The sequence below is a fragment of the Tupaia chinensis genome, unplaced genomic scaffold (genome assembly GCF_000334495.1).
Source record: "Tupaia chinensis unplaced genomic scaffold, TupChi_1.0 Scaffold000081_1, whole genome shotgun sequence".
NCBI classification, from domain to species: Eukaryota; Metazoa; Chordata; class Mammalia; order Scandentia; family Tupaiidae; genus Tupaia; species Tupaia belangeri.
In genome coordinates this window covers 8022166-8039619 of record NW_006159542.1, presented here as the reverse complement: position 1 = coordinate 8039619, position 17454 = coordinate 8022166, and the positions used below count along the sequence as shown (strand labels likewise).

The following is a 17454-nucleotide window of genomic DNA, read 5'->3' as shown; positions in this document are numbered from 1 at the left end:
AAGTTGCTCCTTTCTACAGTAATGGCCTTACAACCTCATCTCTTACAGCATCTGCCACTTTGCCAGTCCAAGTATTTCTATAGCAGCAGACTCACATCCAGCACTGTCAATGGAATGGGAGATTTAAAAATAATAATAATAATAATTCCACCTTGTATATCAGCTAGTTGGGAAGGTAAGATGGGCTTCTGCAGGGTTGCAATGTGACCTTGAACAAGTCACTTTATTTCTCTGGGTGAGAATATCTAAAAGAGTTGGTGAGAGTAATGGAGATAGAGGGGAGGTGGTAGGAGAAAACTGACATCCAATAAGCACCTACTATTTTCAAGCTTGCTTACCTGTGTGCCAATGAATGCTTATAACTGTCCTTCTAGATAGGAACAGTGATGTTCATTCTACAGAAGAGAAAAGCCAGTATTTTAAGAGCAACCATCCACACAGTGACTAAGCCGGGCACAGGCATGGTTCAGAGTACTTTTCTTATTTCAACCAATTGAATTCTCACAATAATCCTAAGAGCCAGATATTATTATTACTTCACTTTACACATGAAACAAAATGAAACTCTCTGGTAGGAAACTGAGTTATGTGGAGAAGCACAGTGGGAAAGGAAGCTGGATAAGAAGGGTAACTAGGGGGTCAAAAGCCTTCATAGAAAAGACCAGGAAGGTGGAGGGATTTGCACACTCATTGGATCCTAGGTAGTAGTAGCATCTTTCAGGACGTGTCTCTGCTGTTTGTTTTCACCCCTGCCTCTGAATTCCAGACCAGTCTCAAATTAATCTACCCTTCCCATCCCTACAAATTGACCAGTTGCATTTCTCCATTCTCTGTTTTATTCTTTTTTTTTTTTTTCATTTTGACCTAAAAAGCCATCTGGCCTCCCAGATATTAGAAAGGACCATGGGACTCCCCCATTTCCCAGAGATGCAGCAACAAGATGCTGCATTTTTAAAAGTCAAGATGAATAAAGACACAATTTTTCATTTATTTTAGGTCAGGTACCTCGTGACACTGCTTAGAGGGAGGCAAAAAACCTGGTTTAGTGAAGGAGAGAGAAGCTTCTTTTCTCCATTCCTCATTCCTCCCACCCCTTAATGACTCAATTGGGCTATAATTATTGAATAAAACAAAACTCAAGAGGGGCAGGAAAGACAAGCAGGAAGAATGAGCAGAGTGAGAATTCACTTTGGAACACATCCCAGGCACTGCTGGCTGGGGAAAGCCTGACCCCATCTGCCTGGACAGATCAGCTGGGCAGGGCCTTGGTGAGATCTGGCCTCTTCATACTGATTCTTCATCCCCAGAAATGAACTCTCAAGGCTTAGTCTGTCCCTGAAGATCAGTGACATGGGATGTGAAGGATTCAGAGTACAACTGGGACAAATCTCACAAGAAAGCAATATGGGAAGAAATGATGCTTAACATGTTTTTCTTTTTAAAAACATATTTGAAAGATGCAAAGACCAGAGGCAGGCATCTTTACAGGCACTATTTCAGACTCTTAGGTTGAAAAATAATATTTAAATGGTGGAGCACCTCCTCTGTGGGCCTCATCAGAAGGCCCTCTGGTCAAATAAGTCCACAGCTAGAGAATTATTTTTATGGACCTTTACTAGTAACACTAATACTGCTAGTGTTAATGCTATTAATAAGTAAATGAAGGCATGTGATAAATAGCAATAGCATACCGTCACTAGTGGAGATATTTATAAAGAATATTTGAGAGCTGATTGTGTAGTAGCCAGGCACAGGGATCAACACCTGAGATGTTTCATCACATTGAATCCTCACATCTTCCTTGGAAACAAACTCAGAATCATGAGAAACTTGCCCCTGTCCAACCAGCTAGGGGTAAAGGTGAGCTGAAATTCATACCAAAGCATATTGAACTCCAAAGCCCATTCTTTTTTTATTTTAAGGTTTTTGCCATAGGTGTATGAGCTAGCCAAAGAGAGAGAGAGAGAGAGACAATGAGGGAGAAAAGGTGAAATTGCCCCTCAGTGGGGATGGCCGAATTACAATTTCTTCTCCTCTTGTCTCCTTCTGCAATTTTGGGCATGCATGCACAGGTGCCTGGCATGAGTTTCAAGCCACTGAGTCTGAGACTCAGATTGTGATTGGCCATGTGGCAGTCCAGCACCTTAACCACCATACCATACCACCTGTTTGCCTTAAAGCCCACTCTCTTAACACATCACATGACAACTGTCAGGGGCTAAGGATAGTTTCCCATAAACAAAGTGAACATCCTCACTGTCAGTGAACACCAAGAGAGGGGCACTTCCTTCTCCTTTCCTCCTTTGACATCCAGGACTCCTTCTTCCTTCCCTGCATACAAGAGATTCTGAGGACACTAGCTGAAAAAAGATGAGAATTGGAAAAGAGGACAGAGGTAGAAAAGGAGCACACCAGGACTGTTTCTGCCATTCTGTGCTTTCAGGCAAGACTCAGACTTGAGAGGACGAAAGGGAGGACACTGTTCCTTACCCAGCACTCTGCAATCATATCTTTTGTGAGTTTTGAGCAAAGCCTTCCTGCCTTCTAGGATGGTGGGGAGTGTGAGGGGGTGGCGCATGGAGCTTTCAGGATTATAATGTGTGGCATTCTCATAAAGCCTATGCACCCTTTTACGACATTAAATATTTTATTCTTCCCGTGACATTTGAGGCCTCCTCAATTTATTTTTTCCTTTCACTTTATTTCTTTGAGACTCAGACTTGCTGGGTCTGATGGTATTTCTGGTAAGCTGATTTTATTGTGTGGAAGCGATTATCTGTTAAAGTCAGGGAATGGTTCTTGCCCTTCTGAAGTGATGGGTTTTATCATTGATACCTGGAAGAATGTTGTGAGGGACAGGATCTCCAAACTGGCGCAGGAAATGGGAACTCCAGTCTTGGTTCTGTCTACTTGTCGGCTGTGAGCACACAGTCACCTCAGGAAGGTGGTGGCCATCTGTGTGGGCATCACTCTGGATCCTAGAAAGGAAATTTTGAGACAGACTGGAGAGGGATCGGTGCATTACTAAGGTTCCCAGAATCTGTGAGCTCATGACATGTGTTCTTAGAGGGCAGTGGTTCTAGCACTGGAAGGGCCTGAGAGGAGGGGAGAGCAGCATGGGAAGGGTGAGGCTTAATTCACTGGTTGGTGGTAAACAAACATGTGGAGAGAATACTCAGCCCCTTTTCCTCCCTTTTGTAACCACCTCTGGACTGATTACTGATACTTTAATGGTCAGTGCATCTGCTCCAAATGCTTGTGTCTTTGGAAAGGTGCCCCCTATGGGAGAACATAGGTACTCCCACTTTTACCTCACTCCTTTCAGGAGGTCAGTGTAGTTAGTGCTTCAGAGCACAGATTCTGGCATCAGAGAAACCTGGGCCTAAATCTCACTCTGTCACTCTTTAGTCATGTGACCCTAGGACAGGCTACTTAAGGCCTTCGAATCTCAGGTTCCTGATAAGTAGAATAGGGACAATAATACCCACCTGACAGCACTGCTATTAGGACCAACTGAGATAATGCATACACAGTGGGCCTGTCACATGGCCCTAAGTAGGCACAAAATACCACATGGCTCTAAGTAGGCACAAAACACAGTCTCTGTTACTATTATCTGATATCTCATGTGGGGATGACGACGGTGGTGGTGGCCAGGAGGACAGCTAAAATTGTCTGAGTGTTTGCCGTGTTTCACAGGATCTAATGTGGGTCTCTTTGTTACCCTTTTTCTTGAAGATGGGAAAACTGAGGCAGAGAGAACTTAAGTCACTTACTCAGGTCTTTATAGCTACTGAGTTCTAACGTGGAGAAACTTAGAACCAACCTGATGCCAGAACCCATGTCTTTAATCAAGATGAGATTTGTAATATTATTTGTTATGGTCACCTAATACTCCATGGAAGGGAAGATACCATTATTTGCTTTGCTTTCTTGTTAGACATTTTCTTCGTTTCCAACTTCAGTGTATTAGAAACAATAATAGATGACTGATGCTCTAAGAATTGCTCCAGGGCTGTTGCTCTAAGACTCCTTGGGCTGATGGGCTACTCTGTGCTTTGAGTTATTCCTTTCAAATAGTTCCCCAGAGATTCATCAGGAGAGTTTTCATTGCTTTAGCATCCCATGATTTGGATGCAAGTGTGAGATAAAATTAAAAAAAAAAAAAAGAAAGAGTGACACTGTGTTAGGTTTCCCACACTGTTTCTGTTTTAGAGTACTCCTTTTTTTTCAGGATACAGTTCAAGGGCAGGCTAGAGTGTTTGGCTTATGGGATCTTTGAACAGGGGAGTGATAAAATAAAAGTCGTACTTTAGAGAGTGGAGCCCAGTGAAGTGTGCCAGATGTGCGTGGGAGAGTCTAAATGCAGGGGGGTAGTGCAGAGGAGATGAGAATGAGACCATCGGCTTTCTCCTGGAGGTTGAAGAACCGAGAAGTCATTTCTTAGTGGCTCTGAAGGACTCCAGAGGCATTGGAATGCTTATCATTGGACCCCTTTTTTTTAGATCTAAAATAAAAACTGGAATAATTGCATTCATCTTAATTATAGTAATAGAAATTTGCAATTATAGGGACCAGCAGAGATGGCGTAATAGTTACTTTGCTGGACTCCCACGTAGTAGACCACGGTTCTTGTCCTGGACCCAGTCACTTAAAACTCACACTGAATGTGTGTGTGTGTGTGTGTGTGTGTGTGTGTGTGTGTGTGCCCCCAAAATCCCGAGAGGAAACTGAAGGAGAAGAGATGATGCCATGGCTATTCCCAGGAGGGGGGGGGCAGTGATTTCTCGCTTTCTGTCCCTCTGTCTCTCTCTGTCTCTTTGGTGAGTGCATGTCCCTTATAGCAAAATTCCTTCTTAAAATAAAAGAAAGGAAGAAATGTGTATTTTAAGTTATCTTTCTCATTTAATCTTCAGTCTTTTTTTTAGTTATTTTTAAAAATAGCTCCTGCTTATTGTAAAATAAAACAAATTCAAACATTGCTGAAATATATTTTTTAAAAACATCAAGGTCCCTTTTCTCTACTACTCACCCAATTTAGAAATAACTGTGCCACGATTTTATCTCTATACATAGATATCCTCCGGTACATTTCTCCCTTAAGCATATGAAAATACATAAATAAGGAATTACAAAAAGCATGCTTTTGTGTCTTTTTGGGGACAGTTTTTATGTCAGAACTACATGTCTCTATGCATACTTTACAGAGAGCATTTCCATTTTATTTTTTTCTTTTTAGGGCAACTGGTTCCCTGTCTCGAACTTAACCACATGAATATATATTTTTTCCCCTGTGTGAAAAATAAAGATGATCACGTTAAAGCCAGAGAGCGCAAGAGCTATGCATGGATGGAACCCAGGTGTCTTAACGTCCAGTCTCGCCATCTCTCTCGCCCAGGATAGAATAGTACCCTTCCTTTATCCGGACCGTCATCCTTTTATCATGAGCCTTGGGGATGAATAATGACATCATCATTATTATTATCATTCTGAATTGTATAATAATGAAAGTTATCTTCTCCCCTACAGTCCCCAGCTTTCCCCGACCCCTTCCTTAAAGAGTCTTCACTAGGGACCAGCAGATAGCATAAGTGTTAGTTGACCGTGGTTCCAGTCCCAGACCGGATAGCTTAAAACTCATGCTGGGGGGGACCAGCAGTTAGCGTAATGGCTATGTCGCTGAACTCCCATGTAGTCGACGGCGGTTTGAGTCCCTGACCCAGTGGCTTAAACTCATGCTGGGCACGCCTGTGTATGTGTGTGTGTGCCCAAGATCCCAAGAGGAGAATGGAGAAGGGATTGCAGCATGACCATCCCCCTGGGGGGTGATTTCTCACTTTCTATCTATTTGTCTCTCTCTGTCTTTCTGGTGAGCGCACGTGCCCTATAGCAAAAACCTCTTAAAGGTGGGCCCCCGTGCCCTATAGCAAAAACCTCTTAAAAAAAAAAAAATTCATGCCGGGAACATGTGCATGCATGCCCAAGATCTTGAGAGGAGACTAGAAGGGAAAGGATTATGGTGTGGCCATCACCGCTGAAGGGTGATTTCTCACTTTCAGTCTCTCTTTCTCTTTCTGTCTCTGTGGCAAGCACACACGTCCTATAATAAAAATTTCTCTAAAAAAAAGAAAAGAAAAAAAAAAAAAAAACCTCTTCTTCAGCTGTCCCAGATATTTTAAAATCCCTTCACCTTGAATTAGCAAGCAGTGAGAAGGTTTCAACAACAGTTGATAGACTTTCACCTCACTGAAAAGTACAGCCTGAGAAAAAAAGTGATATGTTCCTGGAGAGGTTTTTGCTATAGGGCGCTCGCCAGAAAGACAGAGAGAGACAGACAGAAAGCAAGAAATCACCCCCCAGGGGGGATGGCCACACCACAATCCCTTTCCCTTCATTCTCCTCTTGGGATCTTGGGCATTCATGCACACATGCCCAGCATGCGTTTAAGCCACCTAGTCTGGGACTTGAACCGCCAGCAACTACATGGGAGTCCAGCAACACTGTCATTACGCCAACTGCTAGTCCCAAGATGGGTTAATTAATCAGAGTGTCAATCCAACGGAAGAACAGACTTGGCCATAGCACAGACTTAAGTTCAGATCCCATCCCTGTCATCAAAAGCTGTGACTTTGGGAAAATTGCTCCATGTATCTGAGCCTCTCTCATCTGGTTCATAAACTGAGAATGATCCCTGCACCTTGCAATGTTGTTGGTGGGGGGCCCAAAGTGACTCCCTAGGCATGAGCCAAAAAATCCCAATTCTGTTACTTCCCTTCCCAAAGTCAGTTTCTGTCAAGTAGGGAGGAGAGCCAGGGAGCATGGTATCCTTTTCTGACTTTCCTTGGTTTTCAGAAATTTTCTTCACCATCATTGAGATAAAAGGAGCCCACCATGGCAGGGGTGTGGTGAAAGGGGAACTCTCCTAAACTGTTGGTGGGAATGTAAACTGGTTCAGCCACTGTGGAGAACAATATGAAGGTTCCTCAAAGATCTACAAATAGAACTACTATTTGATCCAGCAATCCCACTACTGGGTATCTACCCAAAGGACAGGAGAATGCTCAGTTAGAACAGCACTTGCACATCAATGTTTATTGCAGCATTATTCACGATCACTAAGACATGGAGCCAACCCAATGTCCACAAACAGATGAACAGATGGGAAAAGTGTGGCACATGTACTCTATGGAATACTACTCAGCCATAAAAAACAACAAGACCCTGGCATTTGATAGAAAGTGGTCAGATATGGAGGATCTATTGCTGAGTGAAGTAAGCCAGGCTATGAAAGAAAGATATTGTATGTCTCCACTTAATATATACTATCTGCACTTTATGGTAGAGATCGAAATATTGGAGGGCATAAAATCAGTGAAAATAGTTATGGATGCAGAAGATAGTGTGGAATATGTGGGGGGAGAAGGGAAGAGTATAGAGAAGGATGACAAGAGAACAAATAGAGAGGCATGCCATTAGTGGGATAAAGAAATGGTTTATTACCTGCTGATGATAACATGTATAGTATTCTAAAAAAAAAGGGGGGGGGTCCACCATGGAGATGACACATACCTGGGTGATAGAATGTGTCTGTTCTCAATATGGCTCTACTTATGCATCTATTTAGCTCTTTATGCTTTCTACAAATTTGGAGTTGAACTTGATAGTGTCTGGACTCCTTCCTTACCCACAACAGCTAATACGTCAGACTTGTGTTTGGGTCCAGAGAGGAAAGAAGTGAAGATCAGCCTATATGAGAGCCAGTTGGATTTGGTGTCCTCGGCTTCCCCTAGAGAGTTATTTCATACACAGCACACCTTAGGGAGAAGATGTGTTACTCCAGATAGTGGAATTTTTAACAGGAGTTATAGAAAAAACATCTATGTTTTTGTGGCAGCCCTTTTTATGTAATGAAGCATTTCAACTAAAAACTTATTTTTTTAATTATAAAATGTATATATGGGTACCAGCAGATGGCATAATGGTTATGTCGCTGGACCGCCACAGAGTCGACCACGGTTTGAGTCCTGGACCCAGTGGTTTAAAACTCACTTCAGGTGCGTGTGCATGCATGTCCAAAATCTCAAGAAGAGAATGGAGAAGGTATTGCAGTATGGTCATCTCCATTGGGAGGTGATTTCTCACTTTCTCTCACTCTCACTCCCTCTGTCTTTGTCTCTATGCCATGTGGCCATCTCCCCCGGGTGGTTATTTCCTGCTTTCTGTCTCTCTGTCTCTCCAGCAAAAGTAGCAAAAATATCTCTCTCTAATAAAAAAAGAAATGTCTATATGCACATACAAGAATGTTTACAATATATAAAGAAAAGAATAAAAACCAATCTCACACATAGCCCTGCTAATTCCAGTAACTGCCATTAGTATTTTGATATTTCTTCTAGCAGTTATTCTATATATGTTTTACAGTTTTATTATGTTATTATTGTAATATGTATAGAAAAAATGTACAAAATTATTTTCATGGGCCAGCAGGTGGTATAGAGGTTAAGGCACTGGATCCCATAAAACTGATTCCACAGTTCGAGTCCCAGACCTGGTGGCTTCAACATCCCACCAGGTGGGTGTGCATGCATGCTCAAAATCCTGAGAGGAGAATAAAGGAGAAAGGATTGCAGTGTGGTCATCTCCACTGAGAGGTGATTTCTTACTTTCTCTCTCTCTCTCTCTCTCTCTCTCCCTCTGTCTCTGTCTCTGTCTCTCTCTCTGGTGAGCACACATACCCTATAGCAAAAACTAAAAAGCAAACAAAACACTATTTTCACTTTCATCAATACAAATTAACCCATATCCATCTAACCATCACCCAAGTCAAGAATTAAAGCATTGGGTGCATTTCAAAAACCCTCCCCAGCATGCCCACCCTGATTCCTTCCGTGTTTTAACCCTCTTTCTCCCCTCTAGTAGTGGCCAGGACCCTGACTTTAATGCTAGTCATGTCTCTTATTATAGTTTTTTAACCTATATATGCATAGAGCAGATCTTTAATTTTATTTTTGACAGTTGAGAGGGAATGCTCTAGCACATAGCATATCTCATCAAAGTAGGTAAAGATGGTCTTTGCCTTTGGTTGAAGCAAAAGTTATTTACTGGCTAGTCCAGGGCTTCCTTTAAGTTTTAACTGTATTTAGAACTCAACATGTAAGTACCTAGTGTGGGTCAGATCTTCTTCTGGTTCTTAACTTACATAGATGAGCTGTGCCCTGACTAGCAAAGAACTCACTGTCTATTCATGTAGCCAGAAAATACTTGGATCCTACAGTCCAGAATCACATGGGTTCTTCCTGTCTGCACATGGATAGGATGAACTTTCTTTTTTTTCCTAGTAATTCCCTCTGGTGAAGACTTTGGTTAGGGTTGCTGCTTCCCCTCCATTAAATCTTTGGAACCCACACAAGTGTTCTTTTCTTTTTTTTTTTTTTTCCCTCCTCCAGCTGGTCTTAAACCTTGCAGGATTTTCCTAAGGCTTGATTTAAAATGTTACATCTTGAGTTCATTCTAGGTAAGAGAGGAACCTTTTAAGCAGGGGGTGGGGTAAAGAGAGAATGAACAAATGTTCCAACGGCTTTTTTTTTTGTTTCCTTTTATGAGGAAGAGTCATAGGCAGAGACCAAAATGGGTACTTGCCGAGGTCTCACTGTGTTGTGATCCTCCTGCCCGCACTTCCCAGCTAGCTAGTATTACTGGCATAAGCAACTGCACCTGAGGTGTACAAGTTGGCCTGAGAACTGGAACCTGGGCCTCCCAAGTGGCTACAGTCTCCCAAGCAGTGACACTACTTGTGCTGGGCCTCAGGCAATTTCTAATGGTAACTTTGGGTCTCAGAATCTTCACACCAACCCAGCAAAATGTTGTTACCATCTCAGGAAAGGAAGGGACATGCCCATTGTCACTCAGGTAGAAATGGCATCACCGGTGTCAGGATTCCAATCTGAGGACTTCAGTAACCACTAGATGAGGTGAATGGGAACTGGAAAGTACTAATTCTGGAGCCCGGCTTGCCAGCACAAAGATTCCTGTGAGAAGAGGCTTTGCTAACAGAAGTCACTGGACAATGACATGTCATTGTTCTCACATTTATAGTAGTACCTCGTGATGGGTTGCCAGAAGAGTTTACTGGGGTAGTACACCTTTATCCCAGGGTCTGGCCAAGATCTGATAATTAGTAAGTAGTAGCTAGAAGACAGAGGCAGACAGACTATGGTAAGGCCTTAGAAATAGACTCAAAGGACCCTGCTTGGTGGTTGAGTGGTCAGTGTCTTGCTGTGGCTGTTGGAATTGATACTTGGTTCTCAGTTCTTGTGAGGTTCCTTCTACCCACTGCCGTGTCCCGGTCATTAGACTTGAGGAACTTTATTCTTTCTAGGTCCCTGAGGGTCCAACATATATGGCATCTGTTTCTATTCAGGGACAGGATTTTTTTTCCTTCCTTCTTTTAAATTGCTCTCTGCGACAAAAAATAAAATATGCAAACCATCCAAAATTGCACTCAACATAAGCTGAATAAATATAAACCCACAGAAGCATATGCTCAATGGCTGCTGCTCCATGCTTTTCAAAGCCAACTAGCTTATAAAATCATTTCTCACTCACAGCCCGGGTGATCAGCGGGAAGGTGCGGTGTGAGGACACAGCCTCAAGCTGCAAATTGAGTTTTTAGTTACAAAGGATGAGGAAGGGAACCAGCCAACTAAACATGGCCAACATGAAAGTCTGTTAGCCTGCCCTAATGAAAGCCTGGTCCTGACCCTTGAATAAGTGGCTCACTACTAGGCATAGTAGTAGGTAATAGGGAGCTCCTTAGAGTCAAAATATACTGGTTCGAGTCCTGACTCTGTCATTTATTATGTTATATTGGGACGAGTTGCTTAAAATTCATTTTTGTCTTAATCTTCCAGTATTGAAAGGAACATATAAAACACAAAAGAAAAATAATAGTAACTACATGTCATATTGTGAACTACAGATTTTGTTCTTAGTCCTGGCATACAACTCCTAAAATCCTTGGAAGCTCTAAAGTGCTATGTCTTCTTGTATAATCATGAGTTAACTAGTGCCTGCCAGCCCTTTGGCAGCTTTGAGATGGGGCAGGTCACAGGAAAGACCAAGGTATATGAGAGGGTTGAGACTTTTCAACCGCAATGCTACCCTCCCTAAATCATTGGGTTCAGGGAATTTTCAGGTAGTTGAGCACCTGGAGGTTCTTGGAGGTGACGCCTCCAGAGAGGATATGGCAGCTCCATGCCCCATGCTACCCATCTGCTTAACCCTAGCTACGCCTCATACATGATGTTCATTACTATGTCCTTAATAAGCCAGTGAACATAGCGTGTTCCTGCATTCAGTTAGATGCTCCATTAAATGAAGCCAAGGAGGGGGCTGTGGGAACCCTGATTTGTAATTTGCTGATAAGAGTCACAGGAGAAACAAATTGGGGCATGCAGTTGGCATCTGAAATGGGGGACAGACAGTCTTGTGGGACTGAACTCCCAACCTGTGGGATCTGACCCTCTCTCCAAGTAGGGAACATCTGAACTGAATTGAGTTAGAGGATACCAAGTGATGTCTACTGAAGAATACACCAGAGAACTGGTTGCTCGTGGAGAGAAATCCCCACACACTTACTAGTGACTCGAGGTCACAGAAGAGCTTTGTGTCAGGTATTGTGAGGTTGTATAGTAGAAAAAACTGAGCTTGTTTCCCACTGTATTACACTGACTTCCATGGTTGTGTGAGGAACAAGGGCTCAAGAGTGAACCAAAAATACTTGGTGCCAGACTTTTAAACTCTGCTCCTCACTGGCTGTGTGACCTTGTACAAGGTGGTGACCCTCCCTGTGTTTCAGATTCCCAACTGTTAAGTGGGCATGATGATCGTTTTTACCATCGAAGATTGCTGTGAGGAAGCAGTGAGTTAGTGCACATACAGAGCTTAGAATGGGACCTGGCTAGGTAGTAAATGCTCAGACACTGTCACAGTAAGCCATCTTTCTCAGGTGCCCTCTTGCTCACGTGTCTGTAGCATGTCGGCCTTGCCTAAAGTCCTTTGATTCTGTCATCCAAAGAGGAATAGGATATGAGGCTTCTGACAACTAATAGAAATCCAGGCTTCAGAGTGTGGACTTGAAGCAAGTCATCTCTCCTCTCCAAGTCTCAGCTTCCCATCTGTCAGTGGTAATAATAGTACATTGTTTTCTTCTGAGTAGTTGGGAATACTGGCTAAGTTAATATTGTCTACCAACAAGTCTGGTATAATGAGAGAGGACCAAACAGTTGTCCATTTTCCTCCCAGCACCCTGAAACCATGAAATCTTGGACCCAGGTAGAAGATGCTTAGAAGCTACACCTTGATAGCAGAGCAGGCTTCTTCACTGAGCCTCACCAGAAGATCCAGCTCTGACTTGGCGCTGGCATGAAACTCAGTTCCTTCTACACCTGGTCACTGTGTGACCTTGGAAAGTCTCTTTATATCACTGTATTCCAGGGTCCTCTTCCAAATGGGATCTGTCTCTCCTTTGCAGTCACTGGAGGCTGGAGCAATATCAGGATGAGGAAGTACTTCAGAAACCTTTACACCTTCCTGAAAGGCAGCTTGGCTTGATAGCATGGCTTGATATCCTGGCCATGTTACTTACTTGCACTGTGGCCTTGGCACAAGTTACAAAGCTGTCTTTGCCTCAGCTTCCTTGTTTTGAAAATGAATAAAAATCATAGAACCTAAACTATCATGCTGTTACTCACGTTGTGAATTAATATTCAAAACACATTTAAAACATTGCCAGTCACAAAGTAAACACTATTATGTGTTGGATATTATTATTATCATTATTATTAATGAGCTATATACAAAGGCTATTTATTATCATCACCAGAGAGTTATTGAGAAGACATGTTTTAAGACTCCAAGCAGATTTTCTTGGAAAAATGTTTGCTGGCCTCCACTCCCTCAGCCCTTGGTGACTGTACATATAAAGAACCCAGAGACTATAGGAATGTGCTTATTTTTCTCCCTCACCTTGCCCCATTACATTAGCTACTCTTTGGAGGCTGGGGCGAATGCTGCATAAGGCCAGAAAGACAGTAGGCTCTGAAAAGGCATCTGCTGACCTGAACAGCTACTTTGTGCAGGGCCTGGAAAAGTGCCAGATGAAGATGTGGAAGGCTTGGTGACTGCCACCAGAAGGTCGACAAGCCATTCAAAGAACCTGTAGGGGTGAGCTGCAAGCCTGTTCTCAAGCTGCAATCACTAAAAGAACCCTTTTCCAGCATTCCCACTGTTCCCCAACTCAGTTGCTGCATATTGCCAAAAATCTACCACCTGCCCTCCTTTGGGATTCCTGTTCCTTTGTCTGAAGAAAACCTCAAGATGCCCAAGTTGGAAGGACCTTTGGAAACCAGCTGCTACTTTTCTCATTGGACATTGAGAAAGACTGAGAGCCAGAGAAGGGCAGAAATGTACCCAAAGGAGAGACAGAAACCTCTGTCTCCTAAGTTTCTGGGACTCCTCTAATGGGAAAGGTAGGCAACCATATATTCAGTTTACTAGCCATGCGCTACGGGTATATGAGCAAACAGAGCAAGCAGGTGCAGACTGCTGCTCAGCACTGTTCTTGACCACGAGCTATATATATTTAAAAAAAAAAAAAAAAAGAACATTTAATGCTTGACTCATCGTTGAAACTCTTAAGATTAACTGGATGCTGCAACAGCTGCCCTCTTGGGTTTGGGTGTTGTTCCTTCACGGAATCCATGCCTGAATCTGCGGTATACAATTTTTAGGTGCCTCATGCAACCAATCCCAGTGCTAGTGCATCTTTTAGCCTTAGAACTCCAGTTATACTTTCACTTGCGCTTGGCAAGGTAGCCACATTTGCCACAGGTCAACTTCTGAAGGTAAGAGTCCTTAGAACCACAGTGGTAGCACAACATGTGTGTCTTATTGTGACGCTTCCCAACTAATCATGTGCCCTTCGTCATCTTGCTTCTGTGACTGAGACCAAAGAGCACCATGAGCTATTTTGAACCATGCCTTAGGTTTCACCCAGTCACTCCAGTTGGCCTAGATTATATTTGGGGTCAGGAGCATCTACTTCTTTTTTTTAAATAATTGTTTTAATTGTGACAAACAAACATAAAATTTACCATCTTCACTATTTTTAGTATATGATTTAGTAATGTTAAGTATAATCCCATTGTATTGCACCCAATCTGCAGAACTCTTCTCATCTTTATTTATTTTTTTGGAGGGGAGAGGTTTTCGCTATAGGGCGCGTGTGCTCACCAGACAGATAGAGAGAGACATAGAGACAGAAAGCGAGAAATCGCCCCCCAGGGGTGATGGTCATGCCGTAATCCCTTCTCCTCCATTCTCCTCTCGAGATCTTGGGCACTCACACACACGTGCCCGGCGTGAGTTTTAAGCCACTGGGTCCAGGACGCAAACTGCTGTCGCCTACGTGGGAGTCCAGCGACATAGCCAGTACGCTAACTGCTGGTTCCCCAGAACTCTTCTCATCTTGTAAAATTGTACCCCTACCCATTAAACAGCATCTCCTCCCCCCACCACCCCTAGCAACCACTTTCAATCATTATGACTTTGACCCTCTATGGACCTCATATTAGAATCTTATAGTATTTGGGACCTGCAGTTAGCATAATGGCTTTGTCTCTGGACTCCCATGTAGTCAACCGCAGTTCGAGTTCCAGACCTGGCAGCTTAAATTCACGCTGGGCACATGCCCAAGATCCTAAAAGGAGAATGGAGGAGAAGGGATTGTGGCGTGGCCATCCCCCCTAGGGGGGGTGATTTCTCACTTTCTGTCTCTCTGTCTCTTTCTGTCTTTCTGGTGAGTGTACGTGCCCTATAGCAAAACCCTCTCCCCAACCCCCCAAAAAAGAAGAATCTTATAGTATTTGCTCTTTTTATGACTGGCTTATTTCACCTAGCATAATATCCTCAAGGTTCATACATGTCATAGTCTGTGTTGGAATCTCCTTCTTTGTTAAGGTTAAATAACCCAGTAACCCATTACGTGTCTATACTACATTTTGTTTGACTATTCACCCATCAATGGACACTTAAGTTGCTTCCATCTTTGGCTATTATGAATAACACTGTCATAAATAAGGATATATAGATATTTCTTCAAGACCTTGTTTTCAATTCTTGTAGATATGGGTTGTTGGAAAAATCATGACATTTTTCTGTTTTTATTTTTTCCTATGGAAAAGTGTGTTATGATTTTTCTGACAACCCAATAGATAACCAGAAATAGGACTGCTAGATCATATTCTATTTTTACTTTGTGAGGAACCTCCATACTGTTTTCCATAGCAGTTGCGCTACTTTACATTCCTACTAGCAGCACATAAAGATTTCAGTTTTCCAATTCCTTGCCAGCACTTGTTAATTTCTGGTTTTTGGATAGCAGCCATCCTAACAGGTATTGCACTGTGGTTGTGATTTGTGATTCTGTAATGATTCGTGACATTGATCATCTTTCCACGTGCTCACTAGCTGTTTGTACATCTCCTTGGGAGAAGTGTCTATTGAAGTCCTTTGCCCATCTTAAAATCAGGTTGTTGGGCACAATTTTTTATCATAAGTCATTTTGAGCCATGACATCATTCTCTTGGTGGGAAGGGGACTGGCCCCATCAGTTGGTCCAGATTATTTTAAAGGCCAGGAATTATTATGATGTTTCTTTTTTCCATCTCCATAGGGAAGGAGTGGTAAGGTATAGTAGCGAGAACCTGTGTTTGAAGTCAAATGCCCTCATCTCTCTGCCTGAGAGCTGAGTGACAAGCGAAAGGCACTTCCAGCCTCAAAGCCTCAGTTTCCTCTTCTGCCAAGTTCAGACTGAGTCCAGCAAACTTAGAATTGTGGTATACAGCAAAGTATTAGAAGGAAGACACTGAGTGTAGTGCCTGGCCCACAGTATGTCCTGAAAGCATTTGAATTTCCTTTCTGGTGTCTTCAGTGTGTGTTGAAGACTGCACAGATGGCTGACATGTGGGGAAAATGGCCTGTTGGTATTTCACTGAAACTCAAGCCAAAACTAAGGATTGCAATCAGGCATTTCATTGCATTCCAAAAATATTTACTGAGCATTGAATATTGAGTGATAATAATCACAATAACAACTTTTATAACAATGGGGATTTTACCATGTGCCAGGTCTTATGCTGAGGACAGTAAATATCTTATTATTCTTTTTTCGTAACAATTCTGAATGGGTATAATTGGGCTAATTTTACTTAGAGAAAGTTGAGGCCCAAAGTGTTAGTGCAGTGACTTGTAACATCACACAGCTAAAGAGTGGCAAAACCAGGTGACATCCAAGGCCAGGCCTGCCTGACCCCAAAGGCCACACTTGCCTTGAATACTGAGTTGTCACCCTCCCACGGGCTGGGCTGGATGCTGTGTGTATTATGTTCCCTGTCCTCAAATAGCCATGGACTCGTGGGGCAACAGACTGAACCAGAAACTCTCTCCTGGCAGAATGAAGCTTGTGCTAGAAAAAGAACAATTAACTTGGGAGAAGGAGAGAACTTATTTTTTCTGAGTTGGGCATCAAAAGGAGGGAGGAACTTTCACACGAGGAATTCTCATTTGTGACGACAAATGAGTATTCTCAGCTTCTCTACCAGGCAGTTACTGATTATCAAGTTCACTTTTAAATGAAGAAACCAATATCAGAAAGGTATGATAATTTGCCTAAAGTCAGAGTATGATAATTTGCCTAAAGTCAAAGAGTTAGGAAGTGTCAGCATCTGGATTAGGCTTTTTATCTTTCTTCTTGATATTCTGGTTTTTGAGGATAGGATTGGATGCATAGAGGGGCATGTCTGAACTGTAATTTTTAGTGTACTGTTTTGGTTTTCTTTTGATTTTCTGTCTCTAACAACTAAATATCACACTGGTTAATGTATAAAGATCAGAAGTCATGGTTTTGGAGGTCCAAGGTCAAGGGAACACATCTGGTGAGGGTCTTCTTGTGAGGGATTGTCTTCAGAGACCCAAGGTGACGTATGGTAAGAGGGAAGGACGAGCATGTCTACATGTAAATATCCATGTCTTTGCCTGTCCTGGTCTCTCTTCTTATACAGTCAACAAGATTCACTCGTGGAAGACCCTCCCTGATGACCTTATCAAATACTTATCACCTCCCAAAGGCTCTACCTCTTAATGCCATAATCTGATAAAGTCTCCCCCCTCTTAATATCATCAAATTAGGAATCAAATTTCAACACATGAATATTTGGAGGACATTCAACCCATAGCAGATATATAGGATTCTTCAGAAGAGGAGGGCAATCCAGGCTGAAGGTAGAACATGGACACAGGTAAAAGGTTAGACCCTTCATATAATAGACACTGGTGGTGTCTAAGTGGTTTCAGACCCAGGTAGAGGGAGAGTGAGGCAGGATGATGGTTTGGGCT

General features: G+C 42.7%; 1 protein-coding gene and 1 pseudogene across 1 annotated transcript in view; one reads left to right on the top strand and one right to left on the bottom strand.

The window, feature by feature from the left end:
- ASTN2 (astrotactin 2) overlaps positions 1–17454 on the top strand; it is a 442922-nt gene that overhangs the window by 10600 nt on the left and 414868 nt on the right. The gene's annotated exons all lie outside the window — the stretch shown is intronic.
- On the bottom strand, positions 13701–13988 carry LOC106734268 (60S ribosomal protein L37 pseudogene; annotated as a pseudogene).